Source organism: Miscanthus floridulus, chromosome 4, assembly GCF_019320115.1.
Source record: "Miscanthus floridulus cultivar M001 chromosome 4, ASM1932011v1, whole genome shotgun sequence".
Classification (NCBI taxonomy): domain Eukaryota; kingdom Viridiplantae; phylum Streptophyta; class Magnoliopsida; order Poales; family Poaceae; genus Miscanthus; species Miscanthus floridulus.
Genome location: NC_089583.1, coordinates 109279619 through 109299408, shown reverse-complemented (window position 1 = coordinate 109299408; position 19790 = coordinate 109279619). Strand labels below are relative to the sequence as shown.

The 19790-nt window shown below is 48.7% G+C and overlaps 1 pseudogene; it reads right to left on the bottom strand.

Moving 5' to 3' along the window:
- Window positions 1-7135: 7135 nt before the first annotated feature.
- LOC136552562 (probable arabinosyltransferase ARAD1) lies at window positions 7136-17189 on the bottom strand (annotated as a pseudogene).
- Between the last annotated feature and the right edge of the window lie 2601 nt (window positions 17190-19790).

Genomic DNA, 19790 nt, shown 5'->3' with positions numbered 1-19790 from the left:
CTAGGCGGCTAGGCTGGCAACTTGCAGCCAATCCACACTAGGGGGCGGAGACACGAACACTACTGCCTGGTCATGACCATTACTCTAGGAAACATAAAGGAGACAACAGTCAATTTCTTGTTACAACATGATTCTACAGGTACAAGGAAGCATCATTTACCTTTGGGGGAGGTCAGGGCCAGCTTGAAGGCGTGCTCAATGTCGTTTAACCTGACATGATTGGGATTCGGCTAGGTTGAATAGCTCCCCAATCCTGGCCTTGACTTCTATCTTGTCGACGGCCTCTTTCCTGGTCCTCGTTGGATCTACGCTCCCCTGGTACTCGAAGCCAAGATGTACCCTCTTCTGGCAGGGCTGGATCCTTCGGCTGATGAAGTTCCCTGACCACACTTGGACCATCCAGCTTTCCCCACTGGGATCATCTCGAAGCAGTTCTACGATCTGCTCCAAGTGCTTGGGCTTCTCCGACCAGCTGTTCTTCTTCTTCGAAATCAACCCCACAGTCGCACAGGGTGATTGTGTTCGGCTCTTTCGCAGGATGTAGAACCACTTCTTGTACCATTCAGTCTAGCGAGGTGTTCTAGGGGCAGTGCAAGTACTGGGCCTTCATACCTGTCACGCAGATTGAGGTAGACGCCTCTAGCTATCTTCGAGCCGCCACCTCCCTTTCTTCTGTAGATAGAACAGGTGGCGAAAGAGGTCGAAATGGGGCTAGAAGCCACCATAGGCCTCGCAAAGATGGATGAAGGTGGAGACAAGAAGAATCGAGTTGGGATGCAGATTGCAAATCCCAATCTCGTAATACAAGCAGAGACCCTGAAGGAAAGGGTGCACTGGAACCCCAAAACCTCGTTTGAAGAAATCCTTGAAAACCACAATCTCACCTGGTTGTGGATCGGGGAAGCTTTCTCCTTTCGGCACACGCCATCCCTGCGAGTGCCTTGTTGTGGAGCACTCCCATGGTGACGAGGTCTTCGATGGTCTGCTCATTGCTCCTTGACTTCCACCACTCCTTCGCCATGACTCCGCCTTTCTTCTGGGCGTCTCTCTTCGCCATTAATCTGTCCTTACTAAGGGGGTGGATGCGGTGGCAGGGGGGATTGGTGATGATTTTCGGAGGAATAGGGTTCAGCAAGAGGAAGAAGAAGGTTGCGGCGGCGAATGACAATGGGGATCGGTAAAAAGTAACTTACCAGTTCTATATTATAAATAACCAAGAGCTCTATCGTTTCGTCCGCCCAAGATTCTTGGGAGACATGCGCATGCGGTTGTTTTCACAACCTCAAGATCTACGCCAATAAACGTGCCCCTTCGTTACCAGTGTACGCGCCTCTTCGTTGATAGTGTGAGAGGGCCCACACTGACGCACCTCCATACAGGTGCCACGCGACTGTTTGCCAGAAAGAGCAATAAGGCAGAGTGACGTGTTATATCTGTCTACTTTTTTGACCAGACATGGCAGTTTGGACTTGACAGAGTCAAGAGATAAATAAATACACTAAATAATAATACAAGCGGCGTTCTTTTTCCTTTCACTGCATGTCTTGTGCCTAATGATGGACCAGACCACTGCCGTTCTCAGGGACTGCCTAGACCACTGCCGTGCTCGGGAACCACCCATACCACCGCCGTGCTCGGGGACTACTCCGACCGCTGCCGTGTTTGGGGATTGCTCCGGCTATTAATGTGCTCGAGGACTGTCCCGACCACTGCTCAGAGATTGCTTTCCTTGACCACATGTGATTTGTACTCACATACAGTTGAGAGACATTTATTTAGACCTTGCTACAAGGCTCATACTTCGCCTTCCAGCAAGCTCGGGGACTACATCGGTACTGATGCACCTGTCGGTGCATCTCGTATTGCTTGTATGACACTTGGGTTCTCAACTTAACTGGGAATTCTTTTTAGACCCTGGCACCACGTGCCTATGTCACCTACTACCAGGCTCAGGGACTAAGTGGGCACACTTCACCTTGCGGTGAATGTGTTTGTTTTTTGACTCCTACGCCTCTGATGATCAAGGGCGCTACGCTTCAAGACGCACTTACATTTCTAGTTCAGAAATACAAGTGGGCACACTTCCTAGACGGAAATCTTTTTCTTTTTTCTTAAGAGCACCATACATTCTTCGGACAACCTACTTCTTCCGGCGACAACGGTGGTCAGAGATGTCAAGGACTCAAGCCTTACTTGTTGGAGAAGGTTAAAATGGTGTGTCGCAGCATAATACATGGTGCTCGGGGACTAGCTGTGGGGGTATTAACCCCTATACCCTTACGGTTAAGCTTGGGCCGGCCCGGATCGGTGAGTCCGGTCCACCAAAAGATGATGCGTGGCTCGGCCAACCTATTCGGAGCCCCGCGCAAGGAGTCAAGGCAGATTTGGCGAACAGGCAAGATCTTAGTCGGTTAGAATAGGAATCCTTATTCGGTCATATATGGCAATTGTAACTGGCTAGGATTAGTTTCCAGATCTATAACCCTACCCCCGAACTATATAAGGCGGGCAGGGGACCCCTCTAAAAAACATCTCTCATTGACATACAGCAATACAAATCAGACGCAGGACGTAGGTATTATGCCTTCTTGGCGGCCAAACCTGGATAAAACCTCGTGTCTGTCTTGCGTCACCGTCTTGTTTGTAGCTTACGCATCTGTCTGCCAATAATCTACTACCTTGGGCATACCCCTAGGTAGACTGCCGAACTATATTTCGTCGACAGTCATACAAAAAAGATAGGGAAACTCCTGATCGCCCTCTCGCTCCGTGTAGAGGCTCGTGGGCTCTTCTTGCAACCAAGCTGAGACCCAGTGACCCAGGCTCGCACACGAGGGCTCAGTAAAAAACCCCTCCTTCCGAACTGAAAAGGATGCACAAGGGTCATACAAAAAAGACAGGGAAAGCCCTGATCGCCCTCTCGCTCTGTGCAGAGGCTTGGGGACTCTTCCTGCAACCAAGCCGAGACCCAGCAACTCAAACTCCCACTCGAGGGCTCGGCAAACAACTCCTCCTTCCAAACAAAAAGGATGCGCGAGGGTCGTACAAAAAAGATAGGGAAACTCCTGAACGCCCTCTTGCTTCGCGCAGAGGCTCGGGGGTTCTTCCTACAACCAGGTCAAAGCCTAGCAACCCGAACTCATGGGGCAAAATGCGGTAAAAGGCACCGAGCCTGTTATGGTCTAGGGGTTTGAACGTTGGGCCCCCAAGAGTTTCGACAGCCGCCCCTAGAACAATAGAGTCAGGGATGACTATGGGCGAGCCCGTACATGGCTAAGGCCCGAGCAAGTGATCGCTCAGGATGCCCTAAGTCATGTCCGAGACCAGCAGGGAGGTCTCCGAATGAGATCCCACCGAAGGGAGGCATTGAGCCCCCAGGGCCAATCGAACGGCCCTGGGACCCACTAGAAAAGCCCTCTGGTACTTTTGGGGTGCGTCTCTAGACCTGCCAGCCAACCCTTATTGAATGGGGCATGGGCCTCCACTCGGACTTACCCAATAATAGCTCACCGGAGGTGTCACTGCTCGCGCCCACTGAGGGTAGCCTGGCATACTCCACCCCTCCTTCTGAATGAAAAGGATGCGTGAGGGCCACACAAAAAAGATAGGGAAACTCATAATCGCCCTCTTGCTCCGCGTAGAGGCTCAGAGGCTCTTCCTGCAACCAAGCCAAAGATCCTACGAACCCGAACTCGCACTCATGGGCTCGGCAAACACAATAAAACCCCTTGCACGACATGAGAAAAGCCCCTGAAGGAATAAATCCACTCCTCTAGGGCCTCAGGGGCTACACCCGATGGGTGCGCTCACGCGCACCCACCGAGGCCTCGAGTACGAAACACCATCCCGCCAGGAGCTGCCGCAAGCCAAGTCTCATCAAAACCTCAGGGAGAGCGCTCACACTCTCCCTGAGGCTCGAGGGCTACTGTCGAGTACCATAAAAAGGGGTCCCCTAAGCGAAAGACCAAAAAAATCACTTAGACCCTATCAAAATCAAAGCCAAGAGACAATTACTGGCTAACCCCCACCTTGTCCGAGGCTACCGATTCTCCGCCTCGCTCGAGGTGTCGCACGAAGGGCCTCGGACAGGGAACCAATTCTCCATCTCGCTCGAGGCCTCGCACGTAAGGCCTCGGATGGGGTATTGATTCTTTGTCTCGCTCGAGGCCCCACGCGTAAGGCCTCGGACGGGGAACCGATTCTCCATCTCGCTCGAGGCCCCGCATGTAAAGCCTCGGATGAGGTGCCAATTCTCCGCCTCACTCGAGGCTGGCTCGGACAACAACCCCACCGCCTCTGCCTCGACCAATCTCCCTAATAGAACATCACGTCCAACTAAACGTGACCAACCACTCCCGCGACGTCAGCCGGACGACGGCTCAATACAACGGAGTGGCCAACGAGATGGGAAGTCGCATCAACACAAGGCCGTCCGGGACAGGACGGGGCAGGGGTTACCGACCGCTGTGCTCGGTACTAGTGCCCACGACTGACGCCCGCACTACACTAGTGCTACCTAATCCCTGCTCCAAGGATAATGCGGCGTGGGGAGTCAAGTCCGGGTCACTGTAGCCTCCGAATTAGCATACAGGACCAACTGCTCCCTCTGAGCCTCGGTGATCCACTTCAGGGTCTCGGCAGCCTTGGGATTCGCGCTCGCCGAGCCCCCCACAGATGGCTTGGCCTCGGCACCAACTGAGCCTCGGCTTTTTACACTGTCAACACGCAGCGACCGGCATGTCGTCCACCATTCCCTGCGTCAAGCCATCACTAGAGCTCCTACGTCGCACAGGATCGGGTGTGACCGGTGCGTTGCTCCAGTGCATCAAGGACAGGACCGCTCCGTCGACCATGCCACCACAGTGACAAGCTATAGGGCTCGGAAACACCACCTCCGCTCAAAGGACGCCGCGTAGCGAACACATGTATCACCCCTGTCCCCCCTTCAACTATAAAAGGGAGAGACCGGGGCCGTTTCTAGAGAGGCACAGGCACAGACAGGCGGGGAAAGACACAGACAAACACTCACGAGACACAGAAGGACGAACATAGACACACGAGCTCACGAGTTCATGAACTCACACATAGACGCTCAGACGAACACACGCTCAACACTCTGTAACACGCACGCTTCCCTGCTGCCTGAGATCAACATCTCAAGCAATCCACCACTGCTCCACGCAGAGACCTGGGACCAGCTCCCTCTCTCGCCCTGCTTGTAACCCCCTACAAGCACCTCGGTGCAAGGAATACAAGATCGATCTATCAGACTGGACGTAGGGCATCCTATTGCCTGAACCAGTATAAACCTTGGGTCTCTTTGCCTCAAACTACTTCTAACCAACCAAGCCCTTTTTAATAGTTTCTTTGTCTATTACCATTTTCTTACCTAGAACACTTTATTTTCTTAATTTACTCATGGGTCCAATTTACTTCAATCTTCTAATAAAAACGTCATTGGGGGAGCGGATACGGAGTTCCTATCAACTTCGGAAACTTATGAGTTGGAAGGGGGATTTGCCAAGTTCTTACTTCTAAGGAGTTCTTTTACCAAATTGTTAGATGGATGTTTTCTCTTTTTGCCAAAAAAATCTAAATAGAGAGTTTATTTAGAAATCTCCTGATTGAGTTGCTCTTAAATGGATGTGTTAGAGTTGTGAGATCCGTATGTTTAATTATTTTATTTAAACTCATTTTAGCTCCATTTATATATTACAAAAGTCATATATTTTTATCTTATTTTTTTAGGTAATACAAGTGCTTGAAAGATCGTGAGGTTATCCCATGTATATGAGAAGTTATATTGACGAGTTGAATTTTATACTATTACATGACATGCGACTATATGTATCTTAATTTTAATTTTGAGAAAATATAGGATAATCCTGTGAGTTTATGGTTTAGTTTATAAAAAAAACAAATTTAGTAGATTAGGGGATGTTACTGCTATATCATTTTAAAATCATATAAAATCATATTAGGATGTCACATATCACAATCATAAGCATGTGCCGAGTTTTCTTAAAAAACATAAATTTAATAGATCAGAGGATGTTAGTTGCTACTATGTCATTTCAAAATCATACTAAGATGTCACTTATCATAACTATAAACATGTGTCTCGGCTATTAGTTAGCATTTAAGATACTAAATAAGTGCACTAGCCTGTGTCGTCGTGAATGTAATAGGGGTAGCACATGGCTCTAACTGCTATCGGGTGTAAGTTTCCAAGTGATTGTAAAACTACTTGGAAGATGTACCTCACGAGGTTGAGGCCTTTTGACCGGCGATTTAGCCGGGTTTAATGAGTAATAAAAGGTCCAAATGTCTAAAAAAAATGAAAAAACTATGAGATTCTAAAATACAGGAATTAAAAATTGTGATGTTTAGAACGTAGAAAAATATTTACTTCTTTCCGGTCCAAACGGGCCTTAGTTCCTTTTCGGTGAAAGGGGATATTGTGTTTGGTTCATGATATAAGGTGATTCATCATTTCCTCCATCTTCATATTTTTTGTTGACCCATCATCATTTTATTCTTACGAGAAATAAAATCATTCCACCAAATTTGAATAATAGAGTTTGATTAGAGTAATAACTAATAAGATGATCCATCACTTTCTCGCTCATCATATTTTTTTTGTGACACATTATTCCTTACAAGCTAATAATTAGTATTGATACGAAAAATAAGTCATTCCATCAAATTTGAGGAATAAACTTATCACCTCATCTAAAATGAAGTAAACACTTATAAAATTCCCTACTAAAATCCTATGATTCTGTACCACCTGCTGCTATGCTACCAAAGAATAACTAGGGCACGGGGACTGATGCTTATGTAGGTCGAAAAACTAGGGCCGCAAACTGCTGACAAAAATGAACTAATGTAACTTACACATACAAAATGGGTACCGTACCTTGTATCAAGGAAAGGCATCACAACAAGGTTCCTGACTATCCGCTCCTCCTATACAAATCTAGAAAACTGAAGAATTATGGCAATTAGTAAATTTAATGTTCAAAAATAGTGGCTGGTAATATCGCTTTACATATAACTGTACAACATAAAAAAAATCCAGGCAATGTGATCACTGTAAATAGGCACAAAGCTTGTAGGGCGATGAGTTCCGTCTTGTTTAACTGGCTGCAGTTATCTCAGTTGGAGTTGTAGAGTAAATGCACGAGCAATCTGTTCCATTGGTGGTGCCTCTTTCAAGCAACCGTTTGTTGCGGTTAATCAACAACTTTATCAGTGGTGCTTTAAGAGATACTTGGCACCAAATCTCATTCACTGGTCCATTCGGATCCTCGTACTCAAAGTAATGTTTCACCTGAAAAAAGTCATTCGAATTTCAGCGAATAAGAAAATTATTAACAGATAAATATACTGAAAGAAATTTGAATGTGCATGTCATGCCTCTGAAAACTAAATTTTATGCAATATATAAGACTAGATTGAAACATCACATGTTCCTGCCTCACACCACATATCTCCATCCCATGCAATGAATAAGGGCGCAATCCATTATGGACCCATCAGCTTGTTCTAGTTATTTTGTTGAATCAACCATATGTACTACTCCCTCCGTCCTAGAATGATAAGTATATCGTAGACCAACAGTTACTCAAATTTTATACAAGCTTAGGATATAAAACTTGCATCAGTAGATTTGTATTCAAAGTGTTTTTTGAGATGATATTGATTCTTTAGCAAATGACAACATATTGTGAAAAAAAATTAAGGGTCAAAATCTACTTTGAGACTTTTCCCTGATCAAAATACACATGTCATTTCAGGACGGAAGGAGTACATAATGAACCAGCGATTCAGTGGAATGGGCCCACTTGCAACCACAAAAGTATACTACCATATAAGATCGAATTAGTGAAAGAGCATAAAATAACTCATATATGAGGCCAGAAAGTAATCATATGCCCAAAGTGACAGTTTGTCAAAACAATCCCCAAAGCACTATATATCCACATTCTTACTACTTCATATTCTAAGCCAAACAAGAATGAGATGGTGGGGTGATCTTCTCTGGCAAATGCACCGAGTAGCTGACTCAGATGTCAAATGTACACAGAAGTGGAAAGTACAAATGGAGTTTCTTGCTGAGGCATGGTGATGGCAGAATTTCATGATAGTCTCTAGTTATGCTACAACAACAACAACAACAACAACAACAACAACAACAACAAAGCCTTTAAGTCCCAAACAAGTTGGGGTAGGCTAGAGTTGAAACCCATCAGAAGCAATCAAGGTTCAGGCACGTGAATAACTGTCTTCCAAGCACTCCTATCTAAGGCTAAGTCTTTGGGTATATTCCATCCTTTCAAATCTTATTTTATTGCCTCTACCCAAGTCAACTTCGGTCTTCCTCTGCCTCTCTTCACTGTTACAATCCTGGCTTAGGATTCCACTACGCACCGGTGCCTCTAGAAGTCTCCGTTGGACATGTCCAAACCATCTCAAAGGCTGATCGATGAGGAAGTTTATACTTCAGTCCCCAGTATATTTATTTTTCAAATCCTTTGAAGTTTACTGAGCTACAGTCAAAATGTCATTACATCATTCAGGCACCACATATTTTCCAACATGCTTTGTATGTGCAATCTACACATTGTTTTCCATGTTAAAAGAACAAAATTCACTGCATGAAACAATACTGCAGCCAAGAAACATCTAACCTATCGTTGGAGCAACCATTTGTCTCAGGAATAAGGCATCTCTAAGAAAGAGCTGTTTATAAGTAGAATAGCATGCATCTTACAGATGCAAACAGCGGTATGATATAGGTTAGTTAGTACTGACCTTTTTTATTTCCCTCTGGTACTCCAGAATCCTCTCTGAACTGATTCTTCGAAGCATTGAAGTTAAGTATCCAGGTTGTACTGCTTTGCTTGTCCCAACAAATATTGATATTTTATTGTAGTCTATAATATCTTCGAATGGAAGTTCAATGTAATCACTGACTATAACAGGAACACACAGACTAACAAGTGCATCAAATAATCTGCATGCTGAGGGAGTATCTCCGGCAGGATGGAGGCAAAATTTAGATGAGTGCATTCCTTGTCTAGCTGCACGACGACTCTCCCTTGATTGAGTTCCATGTTTTATGGTTACATCATCCTCGTTTTAAAGAATCTGGAAAAGTGCATCACGAACCATCCCTCCCTACTGTCAAGGGCGTCGTGCCCTAGGGTAGCTGGCCCTCGACTACGGAGTTCATAGTCTCCTGCCGTTGTCGTCTAGGGCTGAGGTTTTTCCCCTCGGCCGGCTAGGCTTGGTTGGAGGAGAGCGAGAGAGAGATTAGATGAATAATAACTTGCTTATCCTCCAATGATGGATTACAAGGACTCTTATAGGCTATAGCCTTGACAGACTCTAACAAATCGTTCCTAAATTATAGGATCTCTTTCCTTTATTCTAGCTATTACCTAAACCGACCCCTGGCTGGCGCCTGCCAAGGTGACTGCATCGGCGCTGCTGCCCTGGCGCGCTGCTACACGCCTGGCATCCCGGGCCCTTCTATTCCTGGCATATGTGCGTCCCCACATGACATCTCTCCCCCCTCGAGGAGCAGCTCGTCCTCGAGCTGGAAGGCCGGATATTTGGCGACGAATGGCTCCACGTCTTCCCACGTAGCCGAGGCAGGCGACTCCCCCTTCCACTGCACGAGGACCTAGCACACACCTCATGCCAGGCGCGACCGGACGGCGCGTTCCGGCTCTGGAGCTGGCAGCACCATGGTGAATGGGCGGCAAAGGCGGTGGGGCATCCGGCGGCTGTCCGTTGAACTTCCTAAGGAGGCCGATGTGGAAGACATCATGGAGACGGGCTCTCGGAGGAAGAGCCAGGCGGACGGCAACCTCATTGATGAGCGCCGTGACGCGGTAGGGACCGTAGTACCGAGGCTTGAGCTTGCCGGTGACCGCATGGGGTAGTGACGTAGCCGTGCGCTGGCGTAGGCTGAAGCAGAACCCAGTCGCCGACCTGATATGACACGTCGCGGTGCGTCTTGTCGTAGTGGTTCTTCTATAGCGCCTGAGCCTGTTCAAGGCGATAACGAATATCCACCAGGAACTCCTCGCGCTCCTCCATGCTCTTGGCGACGGCGGTCACGCCTGTGTCCCCCGGTTCATAAGACCAGGATAGATGGTGGGTCACGGCCGTAGACAACGCGGAACGGTGTGTCCCGCAGCGACGTTTGGTAAGCGGTGTTGAAGACGAACTCCGCCCATGGAAGCCATCACAGCCATTGGCGCTGGTCGATCCCTCGTAACCGTAAGGCAGCATAGGTACATGATGATGACATGGTTGGCGGCCTCGACTGCCCATCCAACTAGGGGTGGAAGGCGGTTGTCATGTGCAGCTTGGTGCCCATCAGACGCATGAGCTCGTGCCAGAAAGTTGAGGTGAAGACCGGATCACGGTCAGACACCATGGACTGGGGAACGCCGTGTAGACGGACGATGTTGGCGAAGAATGCTTGTGCGATGGACTTCGGCGGAGTATGGATGCGCCAAGGGAATGAAGTGGAAGTACTTGCTGAATCTGTCCACCACCGTCAGGATGACCGACTTGCCCCGAACGCGAGGCAGAGCTTCAACGAAGTCAAGGGCGATGTCCAGTCCAGACCCCCTGCTGGCACGGGTAGCAGCAGGAGGCAGCCTAGCTAGATGTAAGTGCTCCGACTTGTACTTCTGACAAGTGGCGCACGCACGCATAAAATCCTGCACGAACTGCTTCATGTTAGGAAAATGAAAGTCGCTGGCGCAGTCTGTGCAGCGTGCGCTAGACTCCTTCATGTCCATCCTCATGGACAGCGGCCATGATCTCCTGAACGAGGGGGGACACCGAGGGAATGTACAGGCGGCCAGCGAACTGCACCATGTTGTCGACGACCGTCCACAGTGCCCTGCGGGAGCCCACGCGCACTTCGTCCTGGATAGCGACAAGGGCCGAGGTCGGTGAGCTATGCCTGGCGGAGACGTGTGATGAAGTCGAAGCGAGGGGTGGACAGGGCCAGTATGGACCCTTCGTCCTCCGTGTCGCGGCGTGAGAGAGCATCGGCCACCGCGTTCGTCGTCCCTAGGCTTGTACTCGACGGAGAAGTCAAAACCCAAAAGCTTCCCCACCCAGTGGTGTTGGGGGGTGGTTGCGAGCCACTGATCGAGCAAGTACTTGAGGCTGTAATGGTCCGTCTTGACGAGGAAGCGGTGGACCCATAGGTACGGACGCCAGTGTCAGGACGGCGTGGACAAGGCCGATGAGCTCCCGCTCATAAGCGCTGAGGGCGCGATGACGAGGCGCGATGGGGTGGCTGAAGAACGCCACCAGGGTGGCCGTCCTGAACGAGCACCGTGCCGAACCCATGCGACGAGGCATCGCACTCGACGACGAACATCTTGGCGAAGTCCGGCATGGCGAGGACCGGACCCGTGGTGACCGCAGTCTTGAGCGCTTCGAACGCCGCAACTGCCTCCTCATTCTAGGAGAAACCATCCTTTTTGAGGAGGGTTGTGAGTGGCACAACGATAGTGCCGTAGTTGTGGACGAATTTGCAGGTAGTACCCCGCCAAGCCGAGGAAGCCCCGCACCGCCCGCGCCGAGCGAGGTACTGGCCAGTCGTGAATGGCCTACACCTTGGTCGGGTCCATGGCGACGCCTGCCTCCGAGATGACATGGCCGAGGTACGCGACAGAGGCGACGCACTTGGCGCTGCTTGACGAAGAGCTGGTGGCATCGAAGCTCAGAGAAGACTACGCAAAGGTGCCGAAGATGATCCGCCCATGTGTTGCTATAGATCAGAATATCATCAAAAAAACAAGTACGAAGTGATGTAGGAACGGTCGGAGGACATCATTCATGAGGGCTTGGAATGTCACCGAGGCGTTGCATAGCCCAAATGGCATCACCAAGAACTCGTAGAGGCCATCGTGGGTACGGAACGCCAGTCTTGTGAACATCTTCCGGCCGCATCCGCACCTGATGATACCCCGACCGCAAGTCTAGCTTGGAGAAGAATCGCGCGCCATGTAGCTCATTGAGGAGTTCATCAATGACGGGGATGGGGAATGCATCCTTGACGGTTAGTGCGTTTAGGGCCCAATAGTTGATGCAAAATCGCCATGAGCCGTCCGGTTTCTTGACGAGGATGACCGGCGATGAGAACGTCGAGTCACTATGGTGGACGATGCCCTGCTCGATCATGGCAGCACACTGCCGCTCCAGTTCATCCTTGTAGGCCGCCAGGTACCGATACGGGCAGACTGCCACTAGCGGCGCACCTGGCTTGAGGACGATGCCGTGGTCGCTGGGCGCGCTTGGGGGGTAGTCCCGTGGGCTCAGCGAAGACATCCCCGAAGGAAGCCAGCAGCTCATCAAGGAGGGACCCGTTGGCCGTCGCGGCATAGATCCCCGACACACTGGGCGTCGATACCCCCTTCCAGCAGAAGTTGCAGCCATGGCGCGTGAAGGACATGGTGCACTCGACTGAAGTCCCAAACGATCGGTCCTAGGGTGGCCATCCACTGAGTTCCGAGGAGCAGATCATACCCTACAAGGGGCATGACAAAGAGATCGACGTGGAAGTCCATGTTGTCGATGGTGACAGGCGTGTTCCGGATCACGCCTGGACAGGCGACCTTCTCGCCATTGGCCACTGTCGCCGTGAGGCGCAGTCGGGACTAGATAGGTAGCCCAGTGCGCAATGCTGCCGCCTCAGCGATGAAGTTATGGGTAGAGCCACTGTCGAGGAGCGCGATGAGGGTGGTGGCGCCCAGCGACACGTGGATCTGCATTGTGTCATAGATTGGCACACCGGTGACCGCGTGTAGGGAGAAGACCGATGTCTCTGTGTCCGGATCCTCAGCCGCCGTGGCATCGTCGGTGTTAGTGATTTCGACACCGTCGATGTAGAAGATCCGTCTGCAGACGCGGTTATGCCCACATGTGTACTTCTCGTCGTAGTTGTAGCAGAGGCCTAGCCGATGGTGCTCTTCTTGTTTGGCGGTGGATAGATGTTTGATCGGTCGGCCCTCCACGGTGACAGAGTTTGGGGCAGGCGGATTGACCCCCGGTGGTGCGGGCAGCGCCAAGCACTGCGGAGGCGCGGCCAGCAGGCCCCTTGGTGCAATGTGTGGGACAGGCGCCGTGTACTGCTCCTGTAACTCTAGCTTGCGGGCGAGGCTCGTGGCACTGGCGAGGGTTAGCGGATTGTGGACCTCGACGTCAAAGCTGAGCGGCGGCTGAAGGCCCCCGGTGAAGAGCTAGACGCGTTGTTCCTCATCGAGGTGGCCAGCCCTAGGGGAGGAGTGCTTGGAAGCGGTCCTAGTAGTCCACGACAGGTGCCGGTGCGCTTGCATGAGGCCAACTCGTGGAGGGGGTTGGAGCGCAGCGGTGGCCCGTAGCGGAGATGGAGAAGGTCCTTGAAGCGGCGCCACGAGGGGATGCCCTTGTCTTCCTGGACCTAGATGTACCATATCTAGGGCGCCCTCTTCTAGGTTGTAGGAAGCCATCCACACCTTCTCTTCCTCCATGATCCGCTGCTGGTGAAAGTAGGACTCACACCTGTTGATGAAGATCAGCGGATCAGGACTTGCCATCATAGCATGGAAAGTCAAGCTTCTAGAACCGCGGCGGCCGATCCTGATGATGTTCGCCAGTCCCGTTCTTGGAAGAGGACGACCCCGAGGAACGCTCCTCGCTCAGGCGCTGGATCGCCCAGGGAATTGGCGTCGACGGAGGTCTGGAGCGACTTCAGGGTGGTGGCTAACGTGTCCAGGGTGGCCTGAAGGGCGGCGTTGGGCTGTTCACCCATGACATCGGCTGGAGGTGGATCTGGATGGCCGGAATCAGCATGAAGCGGCGGTGGTGGCGAGACGAAAGTACGGCGCGGCGGCTAGGGGGTGGGACTGGCGGGGTGGAGCGTGTAGGCGAGGATCGCCAGGGATCGTGATACCAGGTTGTCAAGGGCGTCGTGCCCTAGGGTAGCTAGTCCTCGACTACGGAGTTCATAGTCTCCTGCCGTTGTCGTCTAGGGCTGAGGTTTTTCCCCTCGGCCGGCTAGGCTTGGTTGGAGGAGAGCGAGAGAGAGATTAGATGAATAATAACTTGCTTATCCTCCAATGATGGATTACAAGGACTCTTATAGGCTATAGCCTTGACAGACTCTAACAAATTGTTCCTAAATTATAGGATCTCTTTCCTTTATTCTAGCTATTACCTAAACCGACCCCTGGTTGGCGCCTGCCAAGGTGACCACGTCGGCGTTGCTGCCCTACCGCGCTGCTGCACGCCTGGCATCCCTGGGCCCTTCTATTCCTGGCATATGTGCGTCCCCACATGACAGCTACAATATTCAGAATGACAAACTGTAGCATAAGTACATAACATTGCATAAACAAAGTACAAAATCAGAACAGGACACTGACTGTAACTCCATTGACAAGGAAAACAACGATGAACTAGATGTAAAAGAAACTAAGGCTCAAGAGACACTTTGATTAAAAGGAACAAAAAATCAAACTAAAGGATGCAACATAGTAATGCTTTGACATTTGTTTTTTTTAACAAAAGACGAATACTTGACGAATTTTGGATTGGGGGCTTCTAAAGACTCTTGAACAATTTTTTTTGCTTGTTTCAAACCAAAAAGAAAAAAAAAGTATGCACCTTCCCTTTTTTCTCATATATTCCATACTTAATTTATCTTATCAATCATGGTTTTGTGTTTCTTATCACGATGTTGCGGATGATTGGATACTGCAGTTGTTGTCTTCTATAGTGTTCCTACTTCCTAACAAAATTTTTTTGCCTTCAACAATGATATCCCATTCTATGCATAGAAGGTGAGCAAAAGAAAAGGAGCTAGGTAATTGAAACAGAAACAAAAATGTTTTAGAGGCCAACTATGGCAAATGAAATTGTCAAAAAAGACAAACTTTTTGGTAAAGTATCCAAAATAACTGGATATCTTGAATTGAAGATTGCAGAACTCTAACCGCTATGCAATTCTCAATTTGACAAATTTCTGAATCAACAAGCTCTTACACATAATTCAAAAAATATACTGAGATCAAAAAATTGTTTGAGGGGTTTGTATATGTTGCCCTTGAAACCAATTGTCTTAAGAAACCCCAGTTGACTTTTCCTTGTTCAATTTTCCTTGGGCATCGGTTCCAGAATTTGCCATAGAACAAAACAAATTCAATGTAGGCACAATTGCATCCTAACTACTGGGAGTTTATCTGCTACTTCTACCGCTTCCTGGATAACAAAGCTAGAGCTGGTTCTCTGAGTAGTTGGTTTGATCAGGTGCTTGATGATGTTGGCGCAATCTGACCCAAGTGTACCTTCTGGGGGACTTGAGGCATCCAATTCGCAGCCAGGGATAGGTCCTCTCTAGATGCACATGCCTATCTCTCTTCAAGCACATAAAAAGAGCAGAATTCAGTCACGAGCTCACCCAGCTAGCAAAACGGTTGCTTCATATTGTAGATTGCAATCATTGTCTAGTGTGTAATTCTTGCTTCAGTAATTTGTAAAGCTCTCTCTTTATTCACAAAAAGAAAAGGCATCCTAACTCTATTTTCTTCTAAGCTTCATCTTTATACAAGACAATATGCATATAAGAACACCATCAATATAATACCATTTAGTTAATACTTCCTCCATCCCAAAAAGAGTGTAATTCTTGCTTTTCGAGGAGTCAAACAATGTAAAGTTTGACCATACTTATGTACCGAATAAGTATCATTAGACTATTTGTGAAATATATTTTCATAGTAAACCTATTTGGAGACATAAATGTTGGTACTATTTTCTATAAATTTAGTCAAAGGGCGTACCCAGAGCTTTGTGCGGGGTCTGGGGAAGGGCGTTAGTGGCAAGCCTTACCCTCACCTGTGCAATGCGAGGAGACCGCGACTCGAACCCGGGACCTTCCGGTCACAAGCGATAAGACTCTACCAGCTTGCACCAGGCCCGCCCTTCAAAATTTAGTCAAGCTTATTAATTTTTTTTACTTGGTTCAAATCTAGAATTGCATTATTTTTAGGATGGAGGGAGTATCAATTAAGAATGTTGTGCACATTAGCAAACTACAAGCTCCAAAGGGCACCTTCACTTGGTTGTCTATACTCTACAGCATATATGCCCCCCTTAAAACACAGTTGTACTTAAACTGACCAATGCCCCCAATCAGATTAAATTCATCATGTTTCTTCCAAAATTCGAGAGTTACCTCCTTGCGGTACCTATTGCCCATGAAGAACAGCAATGAGGGCCGGCCATCCACCCCGACCTCACCCTTGAAGGAGTTGATTCGGTGTGAGTAGGGCAGGATGACATCCTTGACTGAGAGATGCCTGGTTGCTGCGCAACCTGCCGAAATCGGAGACCAGGAGTACGACATTGCTGATCCGGTCGATCACCCTGTACAGGGCATTGGGGTCCTGGCAGATGAAAATGTGATCCCTCCCCCTATGGCGCCGCCAGTAAGGCTGCCGCTCCAGCCACTCTAGCAGCTCCTCTTGCATGGCCTCGTCGCTGTACGCTGCCGCCACCCCAGAGGCGTTTGCTATCGGCAGAGAGCGAATGGGGTTCACAACAAGGTTGAGGGAGGAGAAGAAGGGCACGTAGAAGAGGTCAGCATCGCTCGGGCCAGTCCACGCATGCCATGGGGCGGTCCCACGGCCTGTGTTGGAGCAGGTCCTTGAAGAGCCACCACTCGGGCAGCGTGCTGGTGTCCCGGGTACCGCAGCTGCTCGTCGGGCAGAGCCGCCGCGGCAGTCCGCCGAGCCCGACGGCGCACGCGCAGCCGTGTAGCTCCGGACGACGCCATAGGTAAACTTGGCCGGCAGGTCATACAGGTAGATCTTGACGGGAGCAGGCAGGGCGGGGGTTGACGCCGGAGATGAGGAGGCGATAGCGGAGCCCGAGCTGAGGGAGTGGGAGAAGACGGAGGCGGAGGTGGAGGAAGGGGAGAGGATAAGGAAGAGGAGGGCGAGCGAGAGCGTGAGGAGTAGGAGGAGGACCGAGGAGGGGCGGCGTGATGGCATGGAGCACACGGCGAGCGCGAGGAGGGATCTCAGGAGGAGGAGATTCAGGCGGGGTGGCGGCGGCACGAGGATCGGGGACGGGCGGGGCTTGCGGGGTGGCCTGCCACGCTCCCACATGGGGCCGGCCACGTAGTGGGGTGGGCGGGGATGGGAAGGTGGAGTGCCAGGCGGAGGGAGTGAGGCGGGGGACGATGGAGATTGGGATGCAAGTACGACATCGTGGCCTCCCACTGACATGGGTAATTGACTGTGGGTCCTGCCCGTCGGTGGCGGTAGACTCATAGAGTAGCATTTTTATTTATTTTATTGAAAAAAAGAGGAAGTTAATCCCTCCATTTTCAGGTGTTCAAAAGGTCAAGTGAAATTCAGCCAAATTCATGTTTGGAATTCCTAAGAAAAATAAAATTTATGTAGAAAAATGAGAATGAAATCAAACACATTCCAAAATGAGATTTATACCTACTATTTCGAGATTTTCACTATGTAAAAGTCAATCATCACTATGAGTCTGATCGCATCAATATTTCATTGTATTATGGGTTATGCGGCAATGCCCTTAACCTACATTGTACTATGCAATTCTTAAAAAATTAGTTGTTGTTTGATTCATCTAAATCTGTAAGTGGTCAGACCGAGCCTTAAGGTACAGTCAGGTGCGCAAGAGGTGGTGCATAGATGGATAAGCATGATTTTTGCCGAATTATGGGATGCAGGTTGGGTTTGCTTTGAGGACACTAACATGCATATAGGGTTGTGTAGGTAATCAAACACTGGGCAATGAAAGCTATAACCGGACAATGAAAGCTATGCTCTTCTCCTCCTCCTCCTCCTCTTCTCGCTCATCACTCTCATTATCATGATCAAATGTGTCACGAGTGATGATCTCTCCCAATACTTGTGTGGAAGTGAGGTTCTTCAATCCACCTCTCAAGATCACAGTGACTATTGATCTTGAACTTCTTGGCAAGACATCTCAAGAACTAGTGAGAGAAGACGTCATCACCCACGTTTTGTCCTAGTCTTCTCAATTTATAGACAATCACATTTAGCGTATGGAACATCTCCGGGACACTCTCTTCACTCGACATTTGGAACTTTGTATATTTGTCCTTGAAAATATATAGCTCGATGTCCTTTATTGTTATAGTACCCTCATATGCTTTCTCTAATCCCTTCTACACCTTATGTGCCATCTCCAAATCCTTGATGGTCTACAAGACCTTGGCATCCTATGCTTCATAGATTACATTGAGGGATTGTTCATTGAGTTCAAGCTTCTCCTCCTCTCTTGGACCGAGGTAAGATCCTTCATATCAAGCATAGCAAACTTCGACTACTACTCCCTAAATCTTTTCCCATAGCCTTCAAATAAGCGCACATTCTTCCCTTCCAATAGTCATAATTTGTGCCATCGAAGTTGGGGGCTTACCAATACTATTGCTAGACACTCCTTTACTTCAAAATGGTTAACTCTTCAAATTAATAGAGGCTTGACTCTAATACCACTTGAAAAGATTCTTTGGATGGCTAGAGGGGGTGAATAGTCTAACTAAAAAATCTACGAAGCTCACAAACACTAGACAAAGAGGTTAGATACAAAGGAGGCCCTAATAGTTCTACTCTAGTTAGTGTCTTGCAAACCTAGGGTGATCAACAACCTACACAATTCGAATGACACAAATATGAACTAAGCATGTCACTATATTTGGATCAACCAGGTTAGTTTTCTTCCTATGATGATAAATTCTAATAGCTCTACTTGTAGGAATAGTAAGAACACAAAGTAAAGCATAGGAGTAGAGTTATCAAGTGGAATACCACATAAGGGATGACAAAGATATATCACCTGTAGTCCAGTAACTTGATGGTCACCTATGTCCATGTTGAGGCAAGCCCAAGTAGGATCATAATTCCTCTATCAAAGTTAACAATCCCATAAGTTGGCTCTGATGTAAGCACTTGATCTCAAGCTGGCTCTATCACAAAGTGCTATCTAAGCCCCTTTTCCACTAGAGTTGTTCTTTGCCTTCTCCAATGGGGATGGACCTAATAGCCCTCACACACCTCTGGAGCACCTCACAATCTTCAGTTAGTCCTACTACTTCAAATTGTCTAGGTGGCGGTAACTAGCCAAGAGCAATAAGAAAGCCCACAACAAAGTTCATCTTTAGTGCTACTCAATGCAATCTCTCAAAGCACATGCACTAGAATCACTCCAATACCATGAAGAATGTAATCTCTACCAAGCAAATGTGAGTGGAGGTGTATCTTGAGCTCTAATGTGTGGATCTCGGCTAAGAGGTCTAAGAGTTATATATAGACTAGCCACACCTGTATTTATATGTCTACTCAAGAAACTAGTCGTTGCCAACTTGATTTGGTAAAGATAGGAGCACTAGAGAGCCCATGTGCCTCACTGGAGCTTTCCAACGGTCACCTGCTAAGTCTAGTTATAGTAGCTGTTAAACTCCGATGTGGTCTCGGTGCACCGTCGGAGAGCTCCAGTGCATGTTAGAGTTCAATGTGCGTGCATGAAAAACACCCTCCACATTCGCAAACTCAATTTTCCCCTTTTTATAGTAAATCTATCCTATCAACCTGGGCCATTTCAACCTCTCTAATAACTTTATGGCTAGTGAAAGACAAAACCTCTACCTATACATTTGCCTTTATTTGTATTTTATCCTTTGGTTCCATCTCTTCACTCTGTTGAGCTCT